Raw genomic sequence first — 15903 nt, forward strand, 5'->3', positions numbered from 1 at the left:
TGCATCACCCACCCACACACCCATCTATCCACCCACCCATCCATCTGTCCATGCATCCATCCACCCACACACCCATCTATCCATCCACCCACACAACCATCCATGCATCCATCCACCCACACACCCATCTATCCATCTACCCATCCATCCATCCGTGCATGCACCCACCCACACACCCATCTATCCATCCACCCACACACCCATCTATCCATCCACCCACACAACCATCCATGCATCCATCCACCCACACACCCATCTATCCACCTACCCACACACCCATCCATGCATCCACCCACCCACACACCAATCTATCCACCCACCTATCCACTCCACCCACACACCCATCTATCCATCCACCCATCCATCTATCCATGCATCCACCCACCCACACACCCATCTATCCATCCATCCACCCACCCACACACCCACACACCCATCTATCCATCCATCCACCCACCCACACACCCATCTATCCACCCACCTACCCACTCCACCCACCTACCCTTCTATCCATCCACCCATCCATCCATGCATCCACCCACCCACACACCCATCTATCCACCCACCCACCCATCCACCTATCCACCCATCCATCCATCCCCACTCTCATGCACTCATCCATCTACCCATCCATCCATCCATCCATCCATCCATCCATCCATCCACTGCCCCACCCATTCACTCATCCATCCATCCATCCGTCTGATGACATGGTGTGCATCTTAGGAATATACAAAGGAGACCATTAAAAGCAAAGTAAAACTTACAGCAGGGGTGGGCATGGTGGCATAATCCTGTAACCCCAGCAGTCTGGAAGGCTGAGGCAGTACAACTGTAAATTCAAGCCCAGCATGGGCATTTGAGGTGCTTAGCAAGAGCCTATCACTACATGGCAGTACATGCCTGTAAGCCAGTGCTCAGGAGGCTGAGGCAGGGGGATTGTTGTGAGTTTGAGAACAGCTTGGGTGAGCTACAGAGTGAGCTCAAGGCTAGCCTGAGCTGCATAGCAAGACCCTGTCTCAAAAAGACAATAAATGAATAAATAAAGTGCTGGGGATGTATCTCAGTGCCAGGGCCCTGGGGTCAGTCTGTAGTACTAGGGGAGAAAAGACTTTAGGAGCTTAAATGCCCTGAAAGGTTATCTCAGATTTCACATCTAGAAACTTTTTTCTAATGGGGAGATTTAATCCAGACGTCACATTTACAAGACCTCCAAAAGGAGCTAGGCTGCCAAGTACTTATAAACTCCTGTTTTCAGCCTGCAGCGGGTTTGTAGGGAGACAGCAGGCCTATCATTTTAGCTGCCACTTGAGAGGTCTAGTTTTTATTATTTATGTATTTGGTACAGGGCCTTGCTACACAGCTTGGACTTGTGGTGGTCCTCCTGTCTCAGCCTCCCCAGCTCTGGGATTACAAGCTGTTTCAGGAGCTGGCATAGCACACCCAGGGATCTGGGGCCAGCGTAGCATGTGGTACCAGGGATTGAACCTAGATCCTTGCACTTCCGAGGCAGGCACTTGACCTCTGAGCTAACTCCATGGCCCTAGACCTTCTTTTTTCTTTAAAAAATGTATTTGGCACAGGGTCTACAGGGTCTCACTATGGAGAGCAGACTTGTAGTGGTCTTCCTGTCTCAGCCTCCCAAGCGCTGGGATTACAGGCGCGCGCCACCACGCCCAGTCTCAGTCACCATCCCAATACTCCCTGGGGGCGGGGCTGCCATGGCACTGGGAGCGAACCCCGCTGCTGCGCTCCGCCTGAGGAGGCGCGTTAGTCCGCTGAGCTATCTGGCCGGCCCATAGGCCGTTTTCTTGAGCTGCATCCACCAGCACACTCATCCTAAGCAGGATCTCATGGGAGGGTCAGATGCAAACCAGTTTCTAGGGCCTTCCAATTTTTTTTTTCTTCCCTTTGTGATCATGTTCTCGCCTCTGAACCTGTGACAGTGGCCAGGTGACTGGCCCTCTGGCCAGCGGACCACATGTTTTCGTGCTCTGCTTGTTGACAGGAAAGCTGGCTTCCTGTGAGGCCAGGGATTGATTCATCGCTGGCTTCTGCCGCTGCCTACTCATGGCCGGTGGGGAACTGCGATTTTCAGACACGAGCTCTCATTACCAAATAGGACTGGAGTGTGACGTGGGGGAGTCTCCTCTCCCTCGTCTTCTTTTTATGAGGGTGTTGCTTTCCCAGGGCTGTGGGAACAAATTGCTACAAATTTGTTGCTGGCTGGAAACATGAAGGTATCTCTGTGTAGTTCAGGAGTCCGCAAGTCCACCATGGAGGAGTCGGCAGGGTGTTCAGAGAGGAAATCCATGCCTCGCCCCTTTTCTGGCTTCTGTTGCTACTTAGCAATCCATGGCTAACAGACTCCAGGCTCTGCTTTGGTTCTTACATGGTTCTGCTTGGTTTTTATGTGCGCTTGCGCCCAAATATTTTTCTTCTTTGTTAAAATCATTTATTTATTTATTTATTTATTTATTTATTTATTTATTTGGTGCAGGGTCTGGCTATGCAGCTCTGACTTGTAGCAGTCCTCCTGTCTCAGCCTCCTCAGTGCTGGGATGACAGGCATGGGCCATCAGGCCCAGTTTCAATACCATGTGGTACCAGGGATTGAACCCAGGTCCTTGCATTTACCAGTCAGGCATTTAGACTGCTGAGCTATCTCCCCAGCCCCAAATATTCTTGTTCTAAGAGGACTCAAGATCTGCCCTAGTCCAGGATGGCCTGATCTTTACTGGATTATATGTGTAAATACTCTGAGGTCACATTCCCAGGTTCTGGACTGCTTTAATCTATGGGGAGAACCTCTTCAATCTGGTAGGATTAGTGAGATTTCAGATTTTTTTTCCCCTGTGTTCCTAACATAGTCTGTAATATAGCAGATATTCAGTAATTGTGTGTGTGTGTGTGTGTGTGTGTGTGTGTGAGAGAGAGAGAGAGAGAGAGAGAGAGAGAGAGAGACAGAGAGACAGAGAGATAGAGAGACAGAGAGACAGACATACTGGGATTTGAACTTTCAAACAAGTGTTTGCCCTGAGCTACATCCCCATCCCCTTTTAAATTTTTTTATTGTGTGTCAGGGTCTCGTTAAGTTGACCAGGCTGTGCTTGAACTGTCCTTCCTAAGCCTTCTGGAATTCTGGAATTATAGGCACACCCAGGGATCTGGGGCCATTTATCAGAGCTAGACAAAGCTGCTCCTCTGTCTAGCTTTGATAAATACTTGCTAGTGGGTATGGCACATGCTTGTAATCCTAGTACTCAGGAGGCTGACAGGAGGATCACCAAGAGTTCAAGGCCAGCCTGGGCCTCATAGTGAATTCAGCACCAGCCTAGATTACATAGCAAGATCCTATCTCAAAATTTTTTTAAAAAAAAATTCTGCAATGGGGCTGGTGAGATGGCTCAGTGGTCTAAAGCACCTACTTAGAACAAGCTAAGCTAAGCAAAGCACAGAGACCGCGGTTCAATCCCCAGCACCACATGCCAGCCAGCCCTGCACCCTGGTGGGCTGAGCTGGCCACACACACACAAAATAGATAAATAAATAGATAGATAAATAAATACATTTAAAAAAAGAATTAAAAAAATTCTGCAATGAAGACTGATTATCATGCTTAAATGGGCAGGCTCTGGTGACAGAGGGCTTGAGTTCAAAACCCACCTCTGCCGCTTTCCAGGTAATCCTCAGAGCGCTCCTTTCCTCTTTTGTTTATGGGGACAGTGATAACATCCTGCCTGTAAGATCTGAGGGTTACAGGAAGTGCTCCGTGAAGCAATTAGCATAAACGTGGTACTCAGTATACACAGCTATGGGATAGATGATAGCCATTTTTATTTTTTTTATGTATATAGTATAGGGTCTACAGGGTCTTCCTACGTAGATTGGACTTGTAGTGATTCTCCTGTTTTCAGCTTCCCAAGCGCTGGGATTACAGGCGTGTGCCACCACGCCCAGTCTCAATTGCCTTCTCAGCACGCGCTGGGGGCAGAGCCAGCAGGGCACTCCGGGAATCAAACCCTGGTCCCCGCGTCTGCCTAAGCAGGAGCGTTAATCTACTGAGCTATCTATCTGGCCAGCCCTGGGATAGCGATTTTTGTCATTAGGAGAATGTGCATTGGGACCACCACTGTGAAGTGGCTGCTCTGCAGGCTGAAAGGTCTAAACGACCCGCCATGGAGGGGGAGGGGGAGCTGCAGAGGCAAATCCCTGTTGATCCCATAATAGCTGCAATAAGAACACTCGCAAGGCGGCTGGTGGACTGTCAGCTCATTTCATTCCCAGCAAAAAGAATTTGTGTCTTGCTGCCTGGGTGGGAAGCTGGGCCCAGGCTGGTGAGTGGCCCAGCCAGCGTTCAAGCCGAGCTGTGGAGCGTACCGGGCTAGGAGGTACCAGGGAATGAGCAGCGAGGCTTGGGTTGGCTTCGCCGTACGGGCTGCTCCAGGGAGGGCAGGTGGGATCTCTCCACGCACATCCGTGTCTACAAGGCAACCCGAGAAATGTGTCACAGAGATCAGTCACTGGGAAGGCGGACACAGCTGCCAGTGAGGAGGGGTGGCCGGCGGGGAGTGTGTGTTTGCTGAGGGTACAGATGTAGCTGCTGACCCTGCTGTACCTCCTTGTCCCTGGGAGCTCAGGGCTCCTAACACTGAGCTCCTAACACTGCGCACAATTTCTGGATCACTCACTTTGTCCTGCCGCATGGCCCTTTGCTTGCCATTGCCCCTGACTCATAAGCTCTCCCTCTTGGCATTCCCTGGGGGTCCCTGCTCCCCCTCTGGGCTTTCCTCCCTGTTGTGGCATTGCAGAGCCCTTTCCTGACGAGTCTACAAATCACCGCCCCTTCTGCGTGCAGTACGTCGCCCTCCTGTTTCGCTCTCTGTACCACTGCTGAAATCATTTCTTTTTTAGCTCCTTATGTAGTCCAAGCTGACTTGGGATTTGCTATACAGCCTGGGCTGCCCTTCAACTCAGGATCCTCCTCCTGCCTCAGCTTCCCGAATACTGGGCTTACAGGTGTGCACCACCATGCCCAGCTTAAAACGATCTCTCTCTATTCCTTTTCTCACACTGGTGTGTCAGCTCCCTAGAAGAGTGACCTCATCTATCTTGTCCATGCCTCTCGTGCCCAAAACAGAGCTTGATACTTAGTAGGTTCTCAAGTAATATGTGTTCCTGTTTGAAGCCTTGGAGCAAAGCTTTTGGGTTGCATGAGTCACTTGCAGCATAGGCTTTGGATCCAGACTGCCTGGGTCTGTTCCTTGTTGGCTCTGGGACACTGAGATAGTTACTAAATCTTGCTGGGCCTCAGTGTGTTCATCCATACAATGGGAGGACAGTGGCACCTACATCACAGGATTGTTGTGAGGAACCTACGAGGTAAGCCATGTGGACATCACAAGCGCAGTATTGAGACACTAAAACCACCACGAAACCTACAAAACTCAACGGAGGTGGAAGGAAAAGAGCAGTGGGGACCCGTGGGTCTCTGAGGGGTCCGAAGGAGGATAGTGGGAGAGGGTGGTGCCCCTAGTGGAGCTCTGATCCTCCCCACTCCCTGGAGTTATCAGCCAGGCAGGCTCAGAGGAAGAGCTCCTAGGGTGGTGTAACTACAGTTACTTATGCGCATCGATTAGCAATAGTTAGCTCTCCACCTGGCTCTCACTTTCTGCCTGCCTCCACTTCGGTTCTGAGTCAGGTCAGCGCTGCTGCCTCTGCCTCTGCCACTCAGAATTGTGGGTAGTGGCACAGCCTGGCATCCGGCATCGCAGATCAATAGTTACTGCTGAAAGGTCAGAGGCCCCCAGGGAGTTGGGGTTGCTTCTCAGAAGGGCCTTGACGTGGAATGAATTGAGCTGCCAATTCATTCAGCACCTGGGTTGATTTCTGTTCTCAGGAGTCACTCGAATTTATCTGCCCCACTGCCTCTCAGGGCTCTTTCTTAGCCTTCCTGCTGTTCCCTGGTGGGGGGCAGAGTCTGCGTTTGCCCAGGGAGGGAGTGAGGATGTGAACTGGGCTAGCACCTGTCACCAGGCAAGTACTGAGGTCTTGCTGTGTGGCTTGCTCTCTGAGAGCTGAGGTGGGAAGCTCAGTGCTGAACGAGACCCTTCCAGGAGGAGGGAGAGCCCTTCCCACCACTGCCCACCTCGGGAGTTCCCATTCTGTTTTCTCAGCTTCTGCAGGAAGGCACTTCGGGACTGCTTTGGGTGTTTGCACCTGGGTAGGCAGAAGGTCAGACAGGCATAAGAATCAGGTCATGCCCACCTATCTATTAGCCAGGCAAGATGAAGACCCAGCAGAAGAGGCTGCAGGTTTACCTCCCGACTGTCCGGTGGAACGTGGAGAAATGTAGTGACCTTGGTGGTCTCCAATCTTAGCTCAAAGACAAAGCACTGAAACAGTAACCCCTGGGCCTCTGTGCCATCCTGTCCCCGCCATCCAGGGGCTGGCGCAGTTCCTCTCTTAAGCTTCTGGTACAGTTGGACAACAGAGAGTCTCTGTGAAGAGTTGGTCACGAGACAAACCCAGAGACGTCAGCCAGCTGTGCGCTTCAGAGAGGTACTTCTGATAGCTAAGGGAGACCAGAAACCTGCCTTCAGAACTCTGGAGGGTGATGAGCGGGCAGAGTGGAAGTTCCCGCCACGTGCGTGTCCCGTCCCTGGTCCTTGAGCTTGTGTGACACGAGTTGGTATAACCGGCATGACAGCACAGGGGACAGAATCAGTCCAGTGCTTAGAAGACTTGGGAGTCTAGCTCAGTCCTGAAAACACAGTAGAAAGAGAAAAGATGGTGTGGTGAGGCTCTAGGAAGAAGAAGGCATTTCTCTAGAGCACAGTGAAGAGAGGGCTCCATTATTGCATCTGTGTGGCTCAAGAACTGGGACCTTTAAAAAGAGTGGGGCTGGGGCTGGGGATTTAGCTCAGTAGTAGAAGGTTTCCTAGCAAGCTGGAAGCCCTGGGTTCGGTCCTCAGCATCAAAAAAAAAAAAAAAAAAGTGGGGGGGGGTTAGGACTGGGGAGATAGTTCAGCAGTCTAAGTGTCTGCCAGGCAAGCCCAAGGACCCGGATTTGATTCCCAATACCGCATGTCGTGTTGGCCCTGCCACCATGCTCGTCACTGAGACTGGGCGTGGAGGCGCACCCCTGTAATCCCAGCGCTGGGGAGGCTGAGCCAGGAGGATCACTATGAATCTGAGTTGCGTAGTAAGACCTTGTACCAAATAAGTAAATAAATAAGAACTTTTTAAAAAGTGGAGCTTAGACGGTGTAGCGGATAGCTAACTGGTAGTCAGCTTGTCACACCCTGCTGAACTGAGCCAGCAGGGTGCTGGGTGTGGGAGGCCCACCTGGGGACTGTTGCCAGCAGCATCAAAGGCAGAACTGTTGCAAGGCTGTCAGGGAGGCTGTTTGGAGATGCTGTTGGAGCTGTTGGAAGCCTTGGTTCTCCTGGGCTGTACTGCTGGGTGACCTTGTCTTGTTGGCTTTCCTGGTGAACTTGGCTGTCCTTGTCGCTAGAGGAGCTTGGAACCTTCGTTGTCGCTGAGAACGGCTATGGTTCGTCTTGGGGGAGCTCTGGTCCTCACCTTGAGCGTCGCTTCCTGGCTGCAGTCCAGATCCCTTGGCCTGCTAGTACAGCTCCTTCACCCCTCTGGCACAGACTTTCTAGCTTCCACTGACCTTTGGGCCTTTCCAGCCTAGATCTGTGAAGTGGGCCGACATGAGACATTGCCGTGGGCTGTACGCCTCCAGTGGGACCTGTGGGAGGCGCTGTTATGGGCTCTAGGACTTCAGCTGAACTCGTGCAGGACACTATCATGGGCTCCAGGCCTCCAGCTGGATTCTTTGGTCTTTAGTGTGTGGACAGATTTCCTGTATTCCGTGTATATGATTCTGTGGGTGATTCATTATAGTTTTATAAACTGTGTCCTGTATTAAACTGTTCCCCTTGCAAAGCCCCAAACCGTGATAGAAGAGGAGGAAAAGTACCTCAGCGGAGGCGGGGCAGGGGCCAAGCAAGCCCACAGCTGACAGGTCCCTTAACAGACCTTCCCGCGGACCTCGCCAGGGCCCTGTCCTAGGTGCTGGAACTCACCCCTGACCCAAGCGGGAGCCGGGGCCCTCCTGGCCTTGGGGTTGAACCTGGGGAATGGCAGGCTGGGCTGATGGACAGGAGGAGCTGCAGATGGGAGCCATGTTTACGTTGACATCTTTGGACTCAGTCCTGGAGCCCAGAAATCCTGGAGTCCTTGGCCCGCATTGGGGATGGAATGTGCTGGAGCGGCTGGCAGGGCCCCTGGTGGTGGCATGGAGGCAGGGGCCACCTGGCAGGGCCCCGTGGAGCGGCTTCACTCAGGGCTGGGCCTGTGGGCAGCATTGCCAGATCTGGAGTCACCGAGGTGGCCCCATGTGCTGCTGGCATGCGCTCTTATGTGAATGTGCAGAGAGAAAAGGGGGGCTTGCCGAGGACCACACCAAGCCCAGGTGCCAGGAATGCTTTCGGAAAGGACAGGAGCAGGAGCTGAGGAGTGAGTGAGTGATTGAGTAACAGAACCAAGCTCACTCTCTGTGGCTGCGCATGCTGTGGTCCACAAAGGGCCCACACCCCCATCCTCCTAAGGGTCTCATGTGGCGGCCTTCTGAGACGTGGGTCCGCTGTCTTCCCATTTCACAGTGGGCAAAGCGGGGCTGTGCTGAGCTGGCTGTCCTTTGTATAAGGCTTGCTGTAGCATTTTCCCAGTTGCCACTGCCCTATCCTACACACAAAGGCCACAGCAAATGACTTTTAAAATCTGCTTCCGGGCCAACCTGCTTAGGCAGGCACAGGAACCAGGGTTCGATCCCTCCGGCGTGCTGGCCCCACTCCTGGAGTGCACTGAGATGACAGCTAAGACTGGTTGTGGTGGCACATACCTGTAATCCCAGCGCTTGGGAGTCTAAAAACAAGAGGATCACTATGAGTCCGAACTGTGTAGTGAGATCCTGCAGACCCTGTACTAAATACAAAAAACAAACAAACACAAACAAATAAACCCATTTCCACCTCCAAGTCTTTAAATTATGAATGGAACAAGGGTAGTTTTTATTCCGGTCACACAGCAATTTAGAGAGTTGTCATGGAAAGCCTCATCATCTATTTTAATTTTTTTGTAAATGAAGGCTGAACATGCTGAACTTCACAGGGTTAGGGCTCATGGCAGCCTTTCCATGGCCCAGGTTCCCTGGTTCTAATGCACGCAATTTATGCAATGTGAAGTGGCTTTGTTTCCTGTCTGGCTGTGTCTTAATTTGTGCTGATTTTCTTGTTAACAAGCCGCTGTGATGTCTGGCTCCGGAGCTCCCGCTCTGCTGGGCAATGTATTTTCAGGCTTTAATGAGGACCCCTGTTGGTGAACTGGTCCAAGCCTGCCTAGACAGATTCGGGGAAAAAACAAAAAAACCTTTCCACATAATGAGGACACTTTAGTGCTTATTAATTAGTCCCCACCAAAGGGACACAGTGGGCAGGAGAAGGGGACAGGCAATGGCCAGTTTTCAGGGCTGTGCCCTTTGGGAGAGGCAGGTGGGTGGCTACAGCCAGGGTTTTCCAAAGACCTGAAAATAAAAGAAATAAGAAGGTTTCTGAGAATTAAGCTATGAACTTTAACACACTGTGGGGGAAGAGATCAAGCCCTGGAAGCATACCTGAAGTAATTATCAACACATTTTTTCATTCAAATGACCTGAGCTTTACTTTTTAAAATTTTCTTCTCTCTCTCTCTCTCTTTTTTTTTTTTTTTTTTTGAGGCAGGATCCTGTTAGGTGTTCACTCTGGCCTAGAACTCAACATATAGCCTGGGCCGGCAGGCCTTACCTTTACAGCAGTCCTGCTTCAGCCTCCCAACTGCTGGGATTATAGGCATGGGCCGCCAAGCCAGGCTTTTTCAAACTTTGTTCATTCATCGCCGCTACCGGAGCAGGGCTGCTACCGAGGCACTGTGCCTGCAGCTGCAGTTGCCCCCCCCCCAAGCCCCACCGCCATAGAAGCGTCAGTCTGCAGGGCAGCCTAAAGCTTTGTCTTGCTGGAGAAAAGGGCTGCAGTAGATCCCAAGATGATGCTACTGACGTGTCTGAAGAGAGCCCACATTCAGAGAAAAAGTTGAAAACAGGACACAGGGCAAGCTTCCGGCAAGGAAGATATTCTTATGGGGGGCTGAGCGGGGCAGAGAGTCAGCTGTGATTTTTTTTTTTTTTCTTCTTTTTGCTTTTTACAGGGGTGGGGACTGAATTTCTGCCTTGCTTCTGGTAGGCAAACAGCCTACGGCTGAGAGTCTTTTATGGACAGTGCGCATCTCAGCACGGAGGCTGGGCCACCGTGACCCCCTCCAGAGCCAGCTGCTCCTCCAAGGCCCCACCCTCGGCTCCCACCACACTGGGGAATGCATTTAGTTCATGGCACCAGGCGAAAACACACGGCGGTCAGCAGCCTTTGAGTGTCAGTCCCATTATGGAAAATGAATTTAGGAGGAGGAAGAGAGAGAAAGGGGACAGAAAAATAATTAAGAAGCGTTCTATGCATTACCAGTGTCCAGTGAAGCACATGATCATTATGTGCCACAAGTACATGCTTATAAAAATTAAAATTAAATAAATGAACCTGAATTAAAAAGAAAAAGAGGAGGAAGAGAAAAAGGAGAAAAAGAAGAGGAGGAAGAGAAAGAAGGAAAAGAGGACGAGGAAGCAGGCACACTCGCAGCGGGCAACGTCGCGCGGGGCCTGCCACACCGAAGCTCCTTTCCCAGGCCCCTTGGAACTCCCTTAGCGTGCGTGAGCTTCACGTGCACCGTGGCAAATTGCAGATTCCGACTTCCTGTGTAATTTGGGTCCAGAAAGCAAACAGGTCGACGACCCTGCGAGTGAGCCAGGCCAGGCACACCTGCGCCTTTTGGTGTGTGCGGTGGGTCAGGCTCCGGGGCTGGCGCCTGGCGTGAGTCTCGGGACTTTGCCGGCCTGACACCGGCTCCCTGACTGATGACTCGTTCCTGGGACGCCGGGGTGGCTGGCCATCATCTCTGAGTGGAGCGGAGGGGATGTGGGCTGAGATTCAGCTGCCGTCTCCTCATTGTCCTGTCCTCAGTGTAGCCCAGTTGACAACGCGGCACCGGCTTTGGGAAGGCGCTGGGCTTGGGAAAGCTGCTTCCACCCTCGGCGCCTCAGTTTCCTCATCTGTAAAGTGGAGAGTGTGACGCTTTGACTAGATTTCTCCGCCCCTTGCCTCTTCTGTTCCTCCCTCCCCTCTCCCCTCCTTCCTCCTCTCTGCCTTCTCCTCTTCTTTCTTTCTCCTCCTCCTCTTCCTCCTTTTTTTCCATAATTCTATTGAGAGAGAAATAGCAATGAGACAGTTTCAAATCAAATTGGTAAGACAGTTTCAATAATTAACACATTGCATACTCTCTTCCTAGTGGTTAATTGCTGTTCAAGATGCGGACTTGATATCCTATTTACGAACACCATTAGAACAAATCCCTCTATTCATTAAGAGAATGTAACCATATACAGAGATACAAAATGGACATTCATCTGTATCCCCTTTTTTGTTTAGTTCCATCATTTGAATATTATAGGTGTGTTAATTCAGCAAAATATTCTAAAAGAGTCCAGTAGCCCATAATAGTATTGGGTCTTCCGCTTGACTGGCAATGCCAGAAATTGTCGCCCTGAGTCCCCTACAGCTCAGCATAACAGCATGGCTTTACTTCTTATCTCTTCCTCCTTTTTAATGCTGAGGATTGAACCCAGAGTCTTCACTAAGCTGCATCCTAGACAATTATTATTATTATTATTATTATTACTATTACTATTATTATTGAGACAAGGTCTTGCTGTGCAGTTTGGGCTGGCCTTGTGCTCACTTTTTTAGTCCCCAGGCTAGTCTCGAACTCACAGTGATCCTCCTGCCTCCACCTTCCACCACGCTTGGTTCTGAGGCCGGCATGGCATGCAGGGCTGGGAATCGAACTCAGATCCTCATGCTTGCCAGGTAGGTGCTTAAGCCTCGGAGCTATCTCCCCAGCCCTTCATTTTATATTTTGAGACATGATCTAACACTGCGGAGAGACAGTAGGCCAGGAGGGCCAGGGAAGAAGTATAAGTAAAACACTCTTATGAATATAGGGTGCATTATTGTCATTCAGCATTTCATAGTTGTTTTATGTATTTATTTTTTGTGGTACTGAGATTTGAAACCAAGGCCTTCACACTGAGCTGATCCTTAACCTATTTTAATTAATTGATTAATTAATTAATGTGCTTAGAGACAAGATCTCACTAAATTGGTCAAACTAGGCTCGAATTTATGATCCTGCCCAGCCTCTCAGAGTGCTAAGATTATAGATTATTTAAATATTTACATATAGGGCCGAGGAGACAGCTCCTGGTATAAGTGCCTGCCTGGCAAGCGAAAGGTCCTGAGTTCAGTCCCCAGTACTGCCAAAAAAAAAAATTCCAAATAAAAGGAATACAAAGGGTTGGAGGCTGCATTGCTATGGAGGGCTGACCAAGATTATCCAGTGTTTAGCCCCAGGCAGCTACCATCCGGGTCCCTCCCAGGGACGCACAGCACACTCTATCTGTATCCTAGTCTATAATTAATGTTGTTTAATTTGCTAGATTACATGCTGGCCCTCTCTTGACACCCCACCTCTAATGCACAGTGTGCCCAAGGAGGGTTACTGTTTCGATTACTTGTGGGGAGGAGCCTGGAGGTGGGCTGCTTCTCGGGTTCTCTTTCTGTGATCCTCTGTCCTGTGTTATGTTTTAGGATCGCTTCCTCTGCTGTCACCTATGTGGTCCCACTCTTTCCGTGCCCCTTTTGTGCAAACTGCTTTTGTGGGTGATGTTATCAGGAATTTAAGCGTAGGCTATAGAATACATAAGGTTTCCATCTCAGTATTTTAAAAATGGTTTAGGAAGTAGTCCGAGTTAGATGCCACTACATTGTGAAATGCATTTCAGATGCACCTGGCCACATGTGGTAAAAATGGTGAGGCCACAATTCTTGAAGCCACCTTCCACAGGCAATGCAGAGTGGTCAGTGATAGGTTTTATTGTAATCAAGAGGCAGGTGTGATAGGCCCGTGGGGCAGAATCAAAGCCCTGTGAGCCACACACAGGGACTGCTCACATGGAAAAGGCAAAGGTGATTTAATGGACAAAGGACAATGTTTCTGACAAATGGATTTGGACACATGTAGTAATGGGCACCCGAGAGCCAGACAAAAGCCAGAGGCTGTCCTCCCTGCTCCTTAACCATAGGAGGATGAGCTCAAAATGGATCAAAGACCAATATGGAAAAGTAAATTGATGAGCTTTCTATAGGACAAAACCTTTGTGCTCGTGGGTTAAGTGGAGATTTCCTACGGATACAAGATCCATGGAAGAACAGAAAGGGAGAAATTGGTTTGCATCAACACGAGGAGTGGGCCCTTGAACGACAATGTTAGGAGTGAAAGGACTGATTGGAATAAAACATTTGCAGGCCATCCATCTGTCTCCTGAACAACATCTTTAATATCATGTAAAAGATGTTGATACAAGAGGCTCACTATGAGGCCAAGCTGTGTACCAAATACATAAAAAAAAAAAAAGACTTTGATACCCAACAAGTAAAAAATTCTAAAAACAGAACATAGAGGCTACATGATTTCAAAAGAGATTTCACCAGGGGAAGCAACTATGTATCAAATGAGTATATGAAAGTTATTCTAAATAGACATAAACTAGAGAAAATTTAAACTACGTGGCTACCACTCCATCCCTGTTGAATAACTAAACTTCCAAAGTCTGATCACACAAAGTGCTGGCGAGGGAGCGGAATTCTTCAGACCCTGCAGAAAACAGCTCAGTGGCTCATGCAAAGAGAACACACATAGATACTGTCATGGCTTGTGTCTTGATATTTCTGTAAAGCCCCATGAGGCAATAGGTGGGGCTTTTTGGAGCTGGCTGGTTCTAGAATGTGTGCATGCTATCAGCCGGAAGAGCAGGTGGCTTGGATAAGATACGACAAGGAACAAAGACAGGCCTGTCGCCAATGTCCTGCTTGCTTGCGTTTTCACCCCTTGCCTGCTGTAAAGTATTTCTCCCCTGCCGTGCCCCTCTGCCAAGCCGCCCTGCCCTAGACTCAGCTGATTATGGGCTGAAATCTCTACAGACCCTAAGCTAAATAAACCTTCCTTTAATTTGGAGTGTTAAGTATTTGTCCCAGCAATGAGAAAAGTAACTAAGACACACACACACCACCAGGTGACCAGCCCTTTTAATACTGTTCACGTGCTTAAGAGATTTCCATAAGAACTTTCATATGAGCTCTGTTTTTATTTTTATTTTTTTTGAGCTCTGTTTTTAATAACTTCAAATTACAACATAAACATCAACCAGCAGCTGAGTGAACGGACAAGCTGTAGTAACCCATGCAATGGATCTCTCCGCAGCAAAACTAGAGCAGGCTGTGGATTGATCTCAGATGACTATGCTTAATGAAAAAAGCCAGGCAGGCTACATTACATATACTCATATGCATTTCTAGAAAATGAAAGTACATCCACATGAAAGAAGGTAGGTAGGTCAGTCCTTGCCAGGGGATGTGGTGGGACAGGACAGGGAAACCTGGGAGGGCATCCGAAGTGGATGAGGAAACTTCTGAGAATCGCAGATGTGTGGAGACTCGTCCAGTGTCTTGGTGTACCCTGGGGAGAAATGGCAGCAGGAATGAGGAAAAGATAGACAAGAAGACAAGGGCTGGGTCAGGTGGTGCCCGTTTGCCTGATGGGCAGAGGACTCAAAGAACAGTAGAGGTGAGTATTTATACCTTTGCAAAGTTAGTATCAGGAGATAGAAAGTTGCCTAACGGCTCATAGCTGGAATCCTCCAGGCAGGAGGCTTTCCCCAAGACTGGGGGAGTTTGACTGCCTAGGCATGAAGGCCTGCTCCTGCCCTCCCCCGATGACCAGTTTCCAGCTTCAGCCACTCCTAACACACGTTTCATTTTCTTCATTGTATTCATAGCTTCACTGGAATATGCGTGCATCAAACCTAATCAGATTCTCTACCGTAATTATATGCAAGTCATTTTATGATTATTTTAATATAATGTTATGAGGTACAGCAGTATTTTCCAACTGTAGTCTACCAGGCAAGCGCAGAGAGTCTGCTCTGGCGAGGGCTGAGTGGGTTGAATCCCCTGTAGTTGATTTCCACAGACTGTGAAGGCGGCTGCTTCTGACGCCTCCCCTGGACAGAGAAAATCAGCATAAAGTCCGGTCCGAGCATCACCCCCATACGTGGCAGCTCTTCCCCAGGGGTGCAGTCGTGTGAGCCCAGGCAGATGGGCAGTAGCCAGGTTTTGTGAACACAGTAGGGGAACGGAAGAGCAGGCTGAGGGCTGCTCAGCTTTCTTCTACTCCCTGCGGCAGCAGCAGCTACCTGGGAGGCTCAGGACTTGATCCTGGAAGCAGGCGGAGACTGGATGGTGACAGCCTAGGGAGGTGGGTGCTGCCCACAGCTCCCAGGTCAGGGGCAGGCACGGCAAGGTGCGCAGGCTCTGTCTAGCAAGATGGCAGTGAGCGCAGGGTCCATGACAAGCAGGACAAGAAGAGGCGCTTCTGAGGAGGCGCTTCTGGTTGTTGTTGCCCAGCAACTGTGGGATGAGGAATGGTTTGTGGGCCAGGGGAGAGGGAAGGGTTGGGGTGGGGCAGGAGACACTAAGTGCACAAGGGCTGGGGAGACTGGCGCCTTCCGAAAATGCCCTGCAGGGTGACATGGGCAAGAGCTCACCCTGGAGCCTGGGGAAGGTCTAGAAGTGACAGCAAAAGGGCGGGGGCATCATGTGCACAGCATCATTTTGTCCCCAGGGTGTGGGGCTGCTG

At 50.1% G+C, this 15903-nt stretch overlaps 1 protein-coding gene across 7 annotated transcripts in view; it reads left to right on the forward strand.

Moving 5' to 3' along the window:
• The window catches only part of Arsg (arylsulfatase G), a 150671-nt gene that overhangs the window by 49162 nt on the left and 85606 nt on the right, over nucleotides 1-15903 (forward strand). The gene's annotated exons all lie outside the window — the stretch shown is intronic.

The sequence above is a fragment of the Octodon degus genome, unplaced genomic scaffold (genome assembly GCF_000260255.1).
Source record: "Octodon degus isolate 3935 unplaced genomic scaffold, OctDeg1.0 scaffold00033, whole genome shotgun sequence".
In the NCBI taxonomy this organism is placed as follows: domain Eukaryota; kingdom Metazoa; phylum Chordata; class Mammalia; order Rodentia; family Octodontidae; genus Octodon; species Octodon degus.